This window comes from Numida meleagris, chromosome Z (genome assembly GCF_002078875.1).
Source record: "Numida meleagris isolate 19003 breed g44 Domestic line chromosome Z, NumMel1.0, whole genome shotgun sequence".
Taxonomy (NCBI): domain Eukaryota; kingdom Metazoa; phylum Chordata; class Aves; order Galliformes; family Numididae; genus Numida; species Numida meleagris.
This window is the reverse complement of record NC_034438.1, coordinates 37,472,240-37,485,859: the sequence shown is the minus strand read 5'-3', so window position 1 is coordinate 37,485,859 and position 13,620 is coordinate 37,472,240. Positions and strand designations below refer to the sequence as shown.

General features: G+C 38.9%; 1 long non-coding RNA gene across 2 annotated transcripts; it reads left to right on the top strand.

The window, feature by feature from the left end:
• On the top strand, nt 5,944-11,918 carry LOC110389265. Of its 2 annotated transcripts, none has more exons than XR_002433099.1 (3): nt 5,944-8,601; nt 9,619-9,797; nt 11,687-11,918. It is a non-coding gene; the product is annotated as an uncharacterized LOC110389265 (long non-coding RNA). The 2 variants fall into 2 exon arrangements; XR_002433100.1 differs by lacking the exon at nt 5,944-8,601 and adding an exon at nt 9,245-9,442.

Sequence of the window (13,620 nt, the reverse complement as noted above, 5' to 3'; positions counted from 1 at the left end):
AAACGCCTTCCAGAATGAAGAACTATTTCAGAAGGACCTGGAGGTACATGTTCATGAAATTTCAGAGTGAGATGTTCTGGAGTGTAGTAGATTAAACAATATTCTTCAGGGAAGAGGAGGGAAAGCTTCAAAGAGTGGAGGTTGTGTCAAGGAGTGATTGAGAGTTCTCCTTAAAAAGATGGGTAATTCTGGAATCCAAAGTAGCATTAACATTTCTTGGTTTTCAACAATGTCTGGTTTTTACAAACAGTGCAGCTGAGTCACTTGACAGCAGCCATCATAGGAGCCAATTTGCTGGTACGCAGTCCTTTGATCTGCAGTTTTCCATGCTTCAGGGTTGTCTTCAGTTTTATTTACTTTTAACTTCAGCTGGCTTTAAAAGACTAAAGTGTGGGGGTTTATCCATTTATTTATTTATTTATTTATTTATTTATTTATTTATTTTTACTTAAAACACTGTTTTTGAACTGTTTTTACTAACAACTTTTGCTTGGCAAATACTCATCTCCTTATTCTCTGAAAGAGTGTGTGATCCCTGTTTTGAGTACATCGCTGTTTTCAAGAAGAACCGCTAGTGCATGCCCAAATTTTAAGGAACAGTTTCCACCTGTACATCAGATACTTTTCTGAGTTCGGGGGGACTTTTCTGCATCCTTTCAGTTCTAAAGGGGAGCTACCAAAAAGAAGGAGTCAAACTCTTTAGAAGGGTCTGTGGTGATAGGACAAGGGGAAATGGTTTCAAACTTAAAAGGGGTATATTTAGATTGGATATAAGGATGAAGTCTTTTACAGTGAGGGTGGTGAGGCACTGGAACAGGTTGCCCAGAGATGTGGTGGATGCCCCTCATCTAGCTGTGGACATCCCTGTTCACTGTAGGGGAGTTGGACAAGATGGCCCTCAGAGGTCCTTTCTGACACTAAGGATTCTATGATTCTATGACTTCCTGAATATTATCACCCACACTGTTCTTAGTGTGTAGTCTGTGGGGTCCATGCCCCTATTCCTGTGCAAAGCGTGAATTTCATGTAGGAATTTCTGTTCCCATTTCTTGTTGGTCAGCGTGGGAGCAAGTACAATAACTGACAGCAGTCTTTAATGAGTCTTATGGCAGTGCATAGGAGGAGAGTCTCCTGCCCTGGATGAAGATGACAGAGAGGGTAAAAGAGTTTGGGACAAGAGAAGGACACAGATAGAAACTGGGATGGGGATATAGCATAGCAACTCTGTGTAGGTTGTGCTCCAACTCAAGCCCTACATTTCTATAAGGAATGTAGTGACAATTTCAGTGATTCATGTAAGGAAATGAAGGCTAGCCATGGTTCTGGCTGGGGATGTGAGTGAAACGTCTGTTGATAGTGAGAAAAGAGAATTTGGGTCTGAACATTGGAATAGATATGAGTCTGAGCTTTTGCTGATCAGTGATAGTTTGACCAGAGACCTTCCTCATTCAGTTATCAAGTGGATTTTATTTTGTGCTTGTGAACAAGATTGCATTGCATATTTTTCCATTCTGTTAACCCTGTGATTTCTCTCACCTTTCCTTCTTCAGTTGTTTTTATTGTCTTTTTGAAGGCCTGGCTCCTAGCTCATTCTGGTTTTGACTTACTAGCAGGCATAATTTGAAAAGATGCTAATCTTAATCTGAACAGACTTGAATTGCCTGTACTGACTCCTTTGCCAGCACGTTTATGTTTGCCACTTCCCATTTGCACTAATCCATCTCTTTAGGCTGAAAACTGTGTCATTAAATCATGTTAACAAAACGTAGGTCTTTCTTTTTTTTTCCTTTTTCTCCTTTCTTTTTCTTTCTTTCTTTTTTTTTTAAATATAATTTCAGAGATGTAGTGCAAACTGCTTTACTGAATGTACCGACAAAACACAATACACAGCCAGGATAAGTGGCTAAGGTGTGCAGGGAAAGGAAGGGTGCTGAAACGGGGGGTATTTTTCAGATGGCTTCACTGCCATCCTATAGCTCCAAATACTGAGGGCTTTTTTTCAGAAGAATTGCATTTTCCCTTTCCAACTTCTCACTGGATTGTAAAGTTTCAAGAATATGATCTCAAACACATGCAGAAAATGGACATCTGAATAACATTCCTAGTGTGAAGCTCTGAACGGTAGCTGTGGAAATTATCTTGGGCCCCTTTCATTTGGTGGTGGAGAAATCATTTACCTGAAATGACTCATCCAGTGGAATTCATCCACATGGAAGATGTCTGTTGGTTTTTGTTCTTTTTTTTTTTATCCCAAGTTCACTTGAGTTAATATTCCAGTTAGCTTGTTTCTCAATCATCTTCTGAGTCAGAATTATTATAGCTGCACTTTTCTGTTTAACTGACTCAGCTGTACTATAAGCAGATATAGGAGTTTCCTCTTATTGTATCATAGAAACCAGCAAATGAAAAAGTACTAATAATTTCACTATTCTTTTCTTAGGCCAATACATTGTTGTTTTTTTATGTCTGAGATCAAATTCCTGTTAAGAAGATAGAGGCAAGTGAGGATCTATTCCACTGTTCAAATTAGAAACATTACAGAAAGAAAGAACAAAAACAAAAACCTGTAGCTATTTCTCTTTACCTGAAGAGAAAAAATGTCATACTTCCTCTGTCTTGTGCCATGTCTTACCCTCATTTCCAGAGTCCTAGTTGGGCTGGGTAGATTTGTGTCCAAACCCCACTCAAACTGTCACAGACCCCTGTGTAGCAGAGCTGGTTCTTAGCTGCTTCACAACAACATTTGGTACCTTCTTTCTCTATGGGATTGTCTTCTCAGGCAATCTTTATCTTCATTTACGGCTTCCATGAGACTTACCTTGTCATGATGTTCATGTACATGCTTAAATGACTAAGGGCACAGAATGGTAATGTTTAATCTTCATTGCCTTCTTCTCATTGCTTGAGGAAGTGGAAGTTGTGTATTTAATATGTAAAATAATTTGAGCACTTTTTTCACTAACTAGTATATACAAATAATAATTCCAGAACATTCTTTTCAACTTGAGGCTCTCCCCTAATCCCAGTACAACTCCTATGAATTATATTTGTGTCATTTCTTTGCATAGAACTTGTTCAGTGCAATTGTGCCTTGAAATAAAAAGAGCTTCATCACTAAAGCCTCTGCCTAACAAGAGATACAACCTCAAAGTGATGGATTTATTAATGGGGAAGGAAACTGAAAGAACACCAACCTATAACTTCGAGATACAGCAAGTTTTTGCACATTCTGAGTTTCAGACAAGAAAGAAGCTAGGGACAGGTATTTTAAGACATATAACCTTGAGCTGCTGGTGGTTGAATCAGAAAAAATCCTGTAATAATTCTGTCTTCAGGGAGTGGAAGGTCACAGCTGTGAAACATCCTTTTCTCCTAAGATACCATTCACAAACTTTCTCGGTCTAGAATTGTGAGTAAGCCAAAGGGTTTACCAAACAGAAGTGCACTGTGACCACATGTGGAACTGAATATTCCCTTCCATGTTGCATAGTAGTAATTAAGCCGGGGCCAAAAATGCAAAAATGAGACTACCCATTTGTTGTCTATTTTTTTAAAACAAAATTGTGAAAAGATTCATCTGTCTCTGGGATATCACAGCAAATTTGAAGTCTGGAAAAAGAGTTGTTGAACAAAAATGCAGACTTCTGGTATGAATGGCTCAGTCACAAAGGGAAGTTGCTGTGAGTGCAAAGTATTTTTCTCAAGTTGATGACACGCATCACTTACCTCAGAAAATCATTTTGCTGTATGGATTCCTTAAGGAGCCAGTTCTGGCATTTCTGTGATAATGGGTGCAAAAGATGCAGAATTCACAGACACTTCTTTGGTCTGTGCACTGAAAAGAAGAGGTGCACCGGGAGTTTCTGTCAGAGTCTCTTTGATGTGAAATCCATCAGTGAGAGCTCTTTCCTTTCCCAAATTCTCTCCTTCATATTCTTTTATTTAAATAGTCTTTACTCCTTTCTTCAGCCCATCTGCCTTTCCTTCTCTACTCATCTTACCGCTGCAGTGAAGATTTTCTCTCCAGTCTTTGTCCATTTCATCATTTCCCCATTTCCCCTACATCTTCACTCAGATAGCTGTTCTCTATGTTCTGCTCATGGGATGTTGTTCTCTGTGCTCATCTGTTTATCAGGACAAACAGGGACTTTAGCTGAAAGTTTTCATGAATTATAGTTATCACGATGATCTAGTGTGTCTAGTACAGCGCTGCTGAGAGACCCTCTCTAAAGTATTTTATCTTTGGGATAGATAATAGCCTAATGCTCTGTAACAAGTAGTCCATGTTCAAAGTGCAGAGTCCTGCAGCACTGATAAACAGCGACTCTGAATCAGAAGTTATAGCAGTGGTGAGTCTTCAACACAGTGATATATAAATGAGCAGTGGAGGAGGAAACCCGTGAGGAAAGAACGAGGATCTTGGTGTGTTTAGCTGCTCACTAATTCAGACAACTCGTTCCTCCCAGAAAGTTCTGAGAATGTTGCATTTTATTGTAAGCCTCCTACGTGTCTGTTTGCCCTCATCAGTGCATTTATAGTCTAAACAATAGTTGCTGGAGAATTATGATAACTAATAAATAAAATAAATACACTTAGAGATGCAAGCATCATCTGAGTCTTAAGTTTAACTAAATTCTTAAACATTTACCTACAAATGGACTTTAATGGACTTTAGATTCTGTTACATTGTGTTATGTAACAGGAGTAAGAGAGAAAGGAACAGTAAAGAGAAAAGGGAAGGAAATAATGGAAGAAGGAATTAATGAAATAAAATAATTACCAAAATGAGAGTTAGAAAAGTTAAGCCCCTGGTCAGAGTTAAGGCTAAAATAGACATTTTATTATAACTGATAAGTATAGTATGCAACTTTACTATGTGGGCAATATATGATTTACGATCTCTCTAAGTATTCATTTCCTTGCTGTTAAATGCCCCAGCTTTGTGAATGATGTGATGCTGACAGTAAAGTACATTTTCATGGGAACTTAACTGTTTTTTAAAATGAAAATGATTTTGTTTGGGATTTATATTGTGAGTGACACAAAAGACAGTTTTTGCCACCTTTCTCTTCTGTTAGGAAATTAAACTCCCACAGTTCAGGAGGAAATTAGATTGCTCCCAGAAAGATTTCACTCATTCTGGAAGAAATATAAAACACTGGTTCTAAATTGCGTCAAGTTCTTCTATTCCTATTAGCACTCTTTCTTTGTCAGCCTTCAGTCTGCTCTTTGTTGATTCCTCATCTGGATAATCAGAGCCAAGTATGTGTGTTTTTAAATTTTCCTTCAGTAACTGAGAATTTACAGAGCAAACAAAGAAAGTGAGAACATTTGCCAACATACCTGTTAAAAGTCTGGCACTTCTCTGTGTCCCTTTGCATTTACACTGTTTTTCCTCATGCTTTAAAATGCAGATTACTCCATGAAATAAATGTGATGTGGGGACCTGTTTACAGAATGCGTTTGTGACTGCTCATGGTTAAAGTAAAACAAAACAAAAAGTAATGCTGTAGTCATCATTAAAAGGAAATGGGCATTTATGCAGAACTAGTGATGTAGGAAGTGATGTTGCTTGCAGGTTAGAAAGCTTTATCCTTTTTGTATTCTGAAGAACTGTTTCCTCAGTGAGATGTATGTAAACATAATTATTTGCTGAAGAGCAGGAAAGTATTTCTATCCGTCCTGTGGGTCAGTAGTCCTAAACTTCAATATTCACAACGTAAGAAGTATATCTGTCTATGGTGTGTAGACTATCATTTAGATCTGGTCCACCAGCTCATTGTCTTCTGTGAGCCTTTTATGAGAGTTTCATGAATGCCACAAAATCGTTCTCATGGATACACATTCAATATGACCATGATGTTTAGAAGTTGCATTTAGAATCTGTACCCAGGAAATAAATCTTATAATATATTTTTTTTTTTTTTCTGAGAATAGTACCTTGGTCAAGGCCTGTGTGACCCAGAGAGAAACCAGCTCAAAATGTTTGTGCTAGCTCTCCTTGGAAGAGAAAAAAGTCTGGGCTTTCTGAGGACCTCCCTCTGACCAGCAGAGTCACATGCACGGAAACAGTACCCTCTGGTTTACATGATCAGTTAGAGCTTGACAGCATGGATGGATTTTGGTATATGCTGTGTCAGTTAGTTCACTTTTTACTTCATCTATCTGTCCCTTAAGTAAACAAAAATAGAGAGAATTTAATCATCCCCAACACTAAATTAATGAATAAGAAATGACATTTTTTGGTGGAGTTTCAATAAAAAGGAAAGGGACTGAATACTCTCTCTTGTTGCTACCAGTGAAGTGAGGAATCCAGCAACATGCAGCAGACTCTTAAGGGCAGTGTCCTCTGCTTGCTTAGGCAATTATAATATGAATTACTTGTTCAGCTCTCATTCTGGCATGTTTTCTGATCAAATCCACAGCTGTATATCACTCTTTGTTGCCATCAGAAGAAATGTTCCAGCTTTGTGTTGGTGTAACAGAGAACTGGACCTGGCTCACTGAGTCAGCATGGTATGCGTCCAGCTTATTAGCAAGAGGGCAGTGATTCAGGTCATGTAACTGCACAATCCCAGCCGAATATCTCTGGGCTGAGTCCCAGTGTGTATTATTTATTCCCCTAAAGTGCAGACGAACTTTGTTAACTTGGCTGTGAGATGGTCTCAAGATGACAAGGATGATGCAACCCTTTCTGAGTAATACTGTTAATGTTGCTTTAGCTACAGGAAATGATGCTTGAACGCTGTTGCATGCATTAGGAGAACAAGAATTCCTTCTCCAACAGAACACACTTTGTCCAGCGCCAGTAATATCACAGGTGAAGACCAAACGGAAAACCTTTCAATATAAACAAAGAAAACAATATAACACAACTGGCAAGCTTTTCATCTCTGCTGTCACAGGGAGATGCTGTCAGGATGAGAAGTTAACACATGGGAGCCAGCTGTAGCAACTAAATGTCTCAAGGAAACTTGTTCTTACATAATGAAATCCATTCACAAAGAATATCACAGAAAGTTGGAGTGACCTGATAAAACTCTGAGGAGATTACCAGATTTATTCTTGGAAAGGCAAGAAAGTGAAGCTCAAAGCCTGACAGACTTTGAAAATGATGAAAATGTGGCTGTTAATTCAAAAGTTTTATTTCCAGATGTTCAGAGAACTGATTTTTTAAAGATAGCGTGTTGCATAATATGTTGGAAAACCACATGTAAGTGTTTGTAAAGCAAACTAAGACCAAATCAGAAAAACAGTTACATTTAGAAATGTAGCAGGATATACCATGAAAAACTGCTAAAATTATCTGGGCAGAATTCTGGAATTCTGGCTTTGCCATAAGCTCATTATTAAGAAAACCATGCTGCTCTGCTGCCCTGGAGCAGCCAGGAAAAGTAATTTGAGAAAACAGTGACTTGCAGAATGAGGTCACTATACTGAGTTATACCAAGCATACAGTACCTCAACACAGCAGCACAGGTGAGTGTAAGATTTACTTGATATGTGATATGACATTGCTTCTTTCCCCTTCCCACTGGTGTGCACTGGGAGGAGACCATGGAAACAGCAAGGGACAATGCCAAGTGTTCTTCTGACCTGTTGTTTATTAGAGGAGCAGTCTCTCACATCTGCCAAGCTTGTCTGTGTGATGCTCTGTATTGCAGAGGTAACTAAGATTTTCCTGCTGCTGCAGACTCCCTGGTTATTATAACATGCTGGAAGCTCCAGGTAACATTATTCATTTCATTCATCTGAATAAGCAGAAGGTAGTAGTAGATGAAGTGCTTACTGTACTTTAGAAATGGCAAGACAAAAGCTTACACTACCCTTCCAAACATTTATAGTAAATTGATGTCCTTAATTGGATGTCAAAGTAGCATAAGTGTTTAAATCATTTGAAGTCTAATTAAAGGTAAAATCATTGTTCTGTGCATTTCTTTTGCTATGGATCAAGTAAAATCCAGATTTGAACTCCAACTTTTAGGAAGCTGTTAATGAAATGAGTCTCATTAATGTCAAACTGCTTGATTAAGGACCTGATTAAAAACCATTTGACATTAATGAGACTCATTTTATTAAGGGCTTTTAAATTCAGTACATTCACAGATGGAGGCTGAGTTAAAGTCTGTACATGTGTGCAATGTAATTGTCTATGAATCCAGTGCTGGTTGGTCTACATAGCTCACAGAGGAATGAGACGCTAAAGAAGGTATACAGCTGACCTTTAAACTTCATTGATTGTACTGCAAACCCCCTTAACGTTTTTATTTGTCTTACATTAGTTACCTTATGTTATACTAGTTGCAAATTTTCTCCAAAGTCATATGCAGGTCACCAAATTGTGAAGATGCAAAACTGCCTATATTACACATTTCTTTCTACAGTCTCCTAAGGAGAATGGGCAGTGAAATTTGAACCTTCTTCCATCTGTTTCTTCCAGCAAGACAACAGAAAAAGGCTGTACTGTGCTGGAATTTTGACAATGTGAATGCAGTGGTTCACTGTCAGACCTTCATAATTAGAATACTCTTGTCACATTTGGATGTGGACGTATCCCTCTCTGTGACCAAGGGAAAAAGACTTTATAACATGTTTGCAAATGTAAGAAATATATTTTCTGCATGCCAAGGAATAATAAATAATGAATTCTGTTTAACTTCATATATATCTTCACCTTCTACTTAGGTCTGAAGGCAAAAATCCACATCTTTAAAAGGGAAATTTTTCAAAGTTTTGCTCTTATTATAGCAAATGGTTGTTTAAAATGTTTTGGAAACGTCTGTAAAATATTTTCTGCTAATTGAGCTCTCACATGAAACCAAGTAGTCCCCTAGAGAAGAGAAGATATCTGTGTCATGATGTTTGCTTCAAGAATATGTTTGGTTTGGTTTGAGTTTGGCTGGAATTAAAAAATATGGTTGATATACCGACAGTTATCTATCATATTACTGCATGACGGTATGAGTTTGTCAGGGCTGGTCAGTTGTCTGATTCCATTTTGTTTGTGTAGTTAGAAGATGTCACACAGTAAGTCTTTTGTTTGTGAAACTATCTGTACAGTTTTGAAGCCTGAGCAAGATAATTTTATTTGCTTTACAGACAACTTGAAATATTTCCTTGATAGCAAATCAGAAAAAGCAGGAGTAGAAAGGCCTGCTGACAAGTCAGTAAATCATCTTACAGATGGATGACTGTCGATCTCTTTAACTTTCAGTTAAGAATTTAGGAGCAGTTGTCAGATTTTTAGGCATCTTAGCATTCCTAGGTCTGTAGGACAAGAATGATGCTTAGAGCTCTGCACTGCAGGACAGCACTTTCTAATGTCATTCACACTGTGCTTTGATGGTCTGAATCTGTAGAGGTGTCTGGTGCGATGGAGGATGGATTTCTGAAAGGTGCCCTGTATGTCTGCATTTCATACTGAAGCTGATGTGCTCTTTGGGTAAGGAAACCAGGTGATACTATGCTGCATGTCTTAATTAGTGACCTGTTTTTAATTTCTGAGGTGAGAGTAGATAAACAGGTGCTAAGATAAAGGGCTTTTTCCTTCTGCAACTTTTACAATGCAAGCTGCTCTATATTTCATATTCTCTGTGTTGATTCCCCTCTGCTTCATAGGTTGGCTCAATTTTCCACTGTAAGACACTCTTCATAGAGCAGAGGTGTATCAGTATTTGCAGTGTGTGCCATCCCCTTCTGCCTGGGAAGCAGGAACAAAGCATGGGGTGCTGTTGTGATGATGACCTTTGGCAAGCTGAGATGCAAAGCACCCAGCAGGAATTTCCTTCAGCACAAAGGTATTTAACAAATTCTCCAATTCCGTGGTGAGACCTAGTTAGTAGGTGGTCCACTTGTCTGTCTGTCTGCTTATCCTCCTCTTTCGCTTAGAGAATCTACAGTAAAAGCAGGAAAGGAAGAAACCACCACCAACAACAAAAAAAAGCTATTAAACTGGAAAGACATGTGATCTACATAATTGCTCTAATTGCAGCTAGTTCAGCAATAAATAGTCCTGCTGTCAAATTCAACAACTACTCAGGGGAAAATATATACCTGAGTTCTTTACTGTAACATGAAAGATGTGAAGAAACTCTTATGATCATTGCCATTCAGTTTAACGGACCAGTGACTAATTAAAGGGGAGGAAAAGCAGCACCATTGTTGAATTATTAAATAAAGGATTAAATTGGCAAGCATAAATAAACAAAATTAAACTGTGCACCTCTCTGGCCTTTTTGAGGTGCACAAATTGGTATATCAGTCATGCATGACGGAGATAGTGGTTCATCAGCAGCAGGGATTTTTAACATAATTGTAGCAAATGGTATTTCAAACATAGAGTCTCTAAATGCTCTGCTATCTGAGGACTCCTGAAGAAATAAAGAAAGAAAACTGCATGGGCTGTTGACAGAATGTCATCCATAAGGCAGGGTAAGAGGGAGAAAAGGCAGTCAGCCTTAACTCCGACACCAACTTTCTATGGCCTGGCACTGGTCACTCCATGTCTCTTGATTGCTTTGTCTTTAAAATAAAGCACAACTACCTGTCTTGTTCTAGTGCTGCAAACTTAGTGTTCATATGTGAGAAGCATGGTTTTACAGTGTAGAAACCCAGTCAGGATGTCCAGATCTAGTGCCCAGTAACAAAGAAGTGACACCTGAGGCAAATGTTTGTTACATGCATAGCATGCTGTAGAATTAGCACAGAAATAATTTTCGTTTCTTCCCTTTGAAAAGATATATACTTTCCTGATGCAGTGCGTTGACCCTGGTCAACAATAAAGCACTCATCCCCTGCTTGTTCACTCCCCGCATCTGGATGGGGGAGAGGCTTGGAAGATTGCATGTGGAAAGGATTTCATAGGTCAAGATAATGTCAGTTTATTAAATAAAGGGAGAAAAAGAACAGAATAAGTGATACAATGGTGGTCAGTCACCATCTGCCACAAGCAGACCAAAGCCCAGCCAGCCCTGAGCAACAACTGCCTTGGAACGACAGCACACTTCTGTTATCACTGAGCATTACCATGTCTGGCAGGGGATCCCACTATTGTCATCTGCCCCCTCCCAGCTCCTTGCTCAAGGGGCAGTCAAGAGCAGGGGAGACCAGGTGCTAAGCAGGCACTGCTCTGCAGCAGCTAAAGAACAGCTGAGTTATCAACACTGCTTGGGTCACAGATCTAAAATACAACTCTGTACAGGATTTTCTTCAGAAAATTAACTCCATCCCAGCCAGAGCCCATACACCGTTGCACCATCTAACATGATTTTGTTGTTGTTGTTGTTTTCCCTGGTGTTTGGGCTTTTTATAACTTTCTAAAGTTTTGTTATTATTCTGTATGTATGTGTTGGGCTGAGATGTCTTTTTAAGCTTAGTTCCAGGCGACTTCCAATTTTGAAATACAAATGACATTCAGACCAGAGGTTATTTGCACCCAGCCGGAATGAAATCCTTAGATTTAAACATGAGCAAAGTTAGAAAAAATAAGGTTTGTGTATGAGCTTTGTGCCTAATCACTATCTTCTGGTGTAAAAGAGGGTAAAGGCAAACTAAGGAAAATAAAGTCAAGGTCTTTCCAAGTGCAGTGGGACCAGTCCTTTTTAAATAGTTGAAAACAATGTGCAAATTATTTTTAATGTCTTTGTTTTTATGCAATTTTGTACTTCCTTGTTTTTTTCCATGACAGAAAGCTAAAGAGCTTGATCTGGTGAAATATCTGGTGAAATATCCTGACTGGAAGCAGGAAGTACTGTAAATGGCATAAGAAAGCATATTCTCATGACATTTCCTGTCCAATTTTGCTGACTGCATATTCAAATAAAATCATATTCAAAGTGTCAACTGATTTTTCCTTTTTCCATGCCTCTCATCATTTCCTTTTTCACATCCTTTATCTTCTGCTCCCTCTTTGTCTGTAGCATACATCTTGGTGCCGTATTCTTTGGTGTGGACATAATTTTTCTTTAGAATTATTGAGCAGGATAGCTCTGGATATTGGCTGCTAATATAGATTAATTTTTGTATGAGAGCTAATGTGGAAAAGGCTGGCTATTCTCAGGCCATTGTTTCCTCTAACAATATTTGGTGCTGTGCAGTGTGAACGACCTTTCCTTCTACACTGCTGGTACTAACCAGTGCCCTGACGGCAGTCTGAGCTGTACGGATTTGGGTTGTTGGTGGGCACCCACTCCTTTCTTATGGCATCTTTCCTCAATTCTCCAGAGTAATTGAGCAGCTATGGAAGACAGGCAGTGTGAGCAGCTTCAAAAATGGTGTTGCACTTGCAACCTCCATAGGGAAGCTCCAGAGACTTTAGAGGTTGGGACAGAGCTCACTGCTATCGCATCTTCCAGGTGCTGCTGGTAACATTTGCCATCTTCCTGTTCTGCTGGATATGGCAACTTGTCTGTGTCCCCTGCTGGTGGAGAATTCATCTGGCTTCATTTGACACATTCATTTGTATACAGGCACCAAATAAACATATACTGCAAAAACTGCTGGTTCTGGCCAGAACCATTCTGACCTGAATGTCTATTTAATGTTGATGGCTTGCAAAAAAAGGGAAGCCACACAGAAGAGTACAAACGTTCCCATTGTTTCTGACAGTAGATGGCTGTAATAATTCTGAAATTAACCATTTATCTGGTAGGATCGAATATCAAGAAAATTTTATTCTATCTCAAAAGTGATATACTTTTTGGAGATTAGAAAAATTACATAGATGGCATAGTTTTATATATTTTAAGTGATATCATCAAGCATGAGATAAATTAATGGGAGAGTTCATGATTTTTGAACATAAAATGGACTCAAAAATAATTGATTTTGAAATTTTGGGTGTGGAGTTCCTTCAGGAGACCAGGCTTCAAACATTTCAGACTGCTGAAAAAGACATTGGGAAAATATCTGCAATTTGACACTGAAAAGACATGTCCCCTTATCCTGATAAAAAAAAAAAAAATTATAGAAGTTAGTTAATATTCCAGCAAACTATGTAGGTTGCTATGAAAGTAATGCCTCCTATTTCTTTCCATGGAAACTATGATAGATGCAAAGAGAACAATGACCCCAGTTGATAGAGAAAATTCTAAGCTACAAAACACTCCTTTTCAACACAGTCACCACCATTAGCTGATTCAGTGGATGAACTGATTGAGAAGCATTTAATTTGGGGTGTAACAGCTCTTCAAGGCTGTTTGGAACATGGTTTGTCTTTCATGTCTCTGTCAGCACTGCTGAAACACACCACCGGCCACCTCATTGTGCTCACTTCCACTCTTTGGTCTCCAGAAACATTCAGCAAGCATCACTGAATGTCAGTGGGTGCCATTTTTCAGCATGGAGGAATGCAATGACACACCTTTGCACTTCCATGCCAGGCATCATTCTGTCAGACTGCCCTTCTGCTGCCATCTGTCACGCAGCAACAACATGTAATGGAATATTGGCAGGAAGGTTCAACCTCTACTGCCATCCTATCAACATCCACCTCTGATGTTGTGGGCCAATATAATAAAATAGGAGGCATTACTTTTGGATCAGCCCTCATATAAAGCCTAAAAACTGGTGCTCATGTAAAGAAACAGAGACGATTACATGCAGCAGAGATTTAGAGACCAG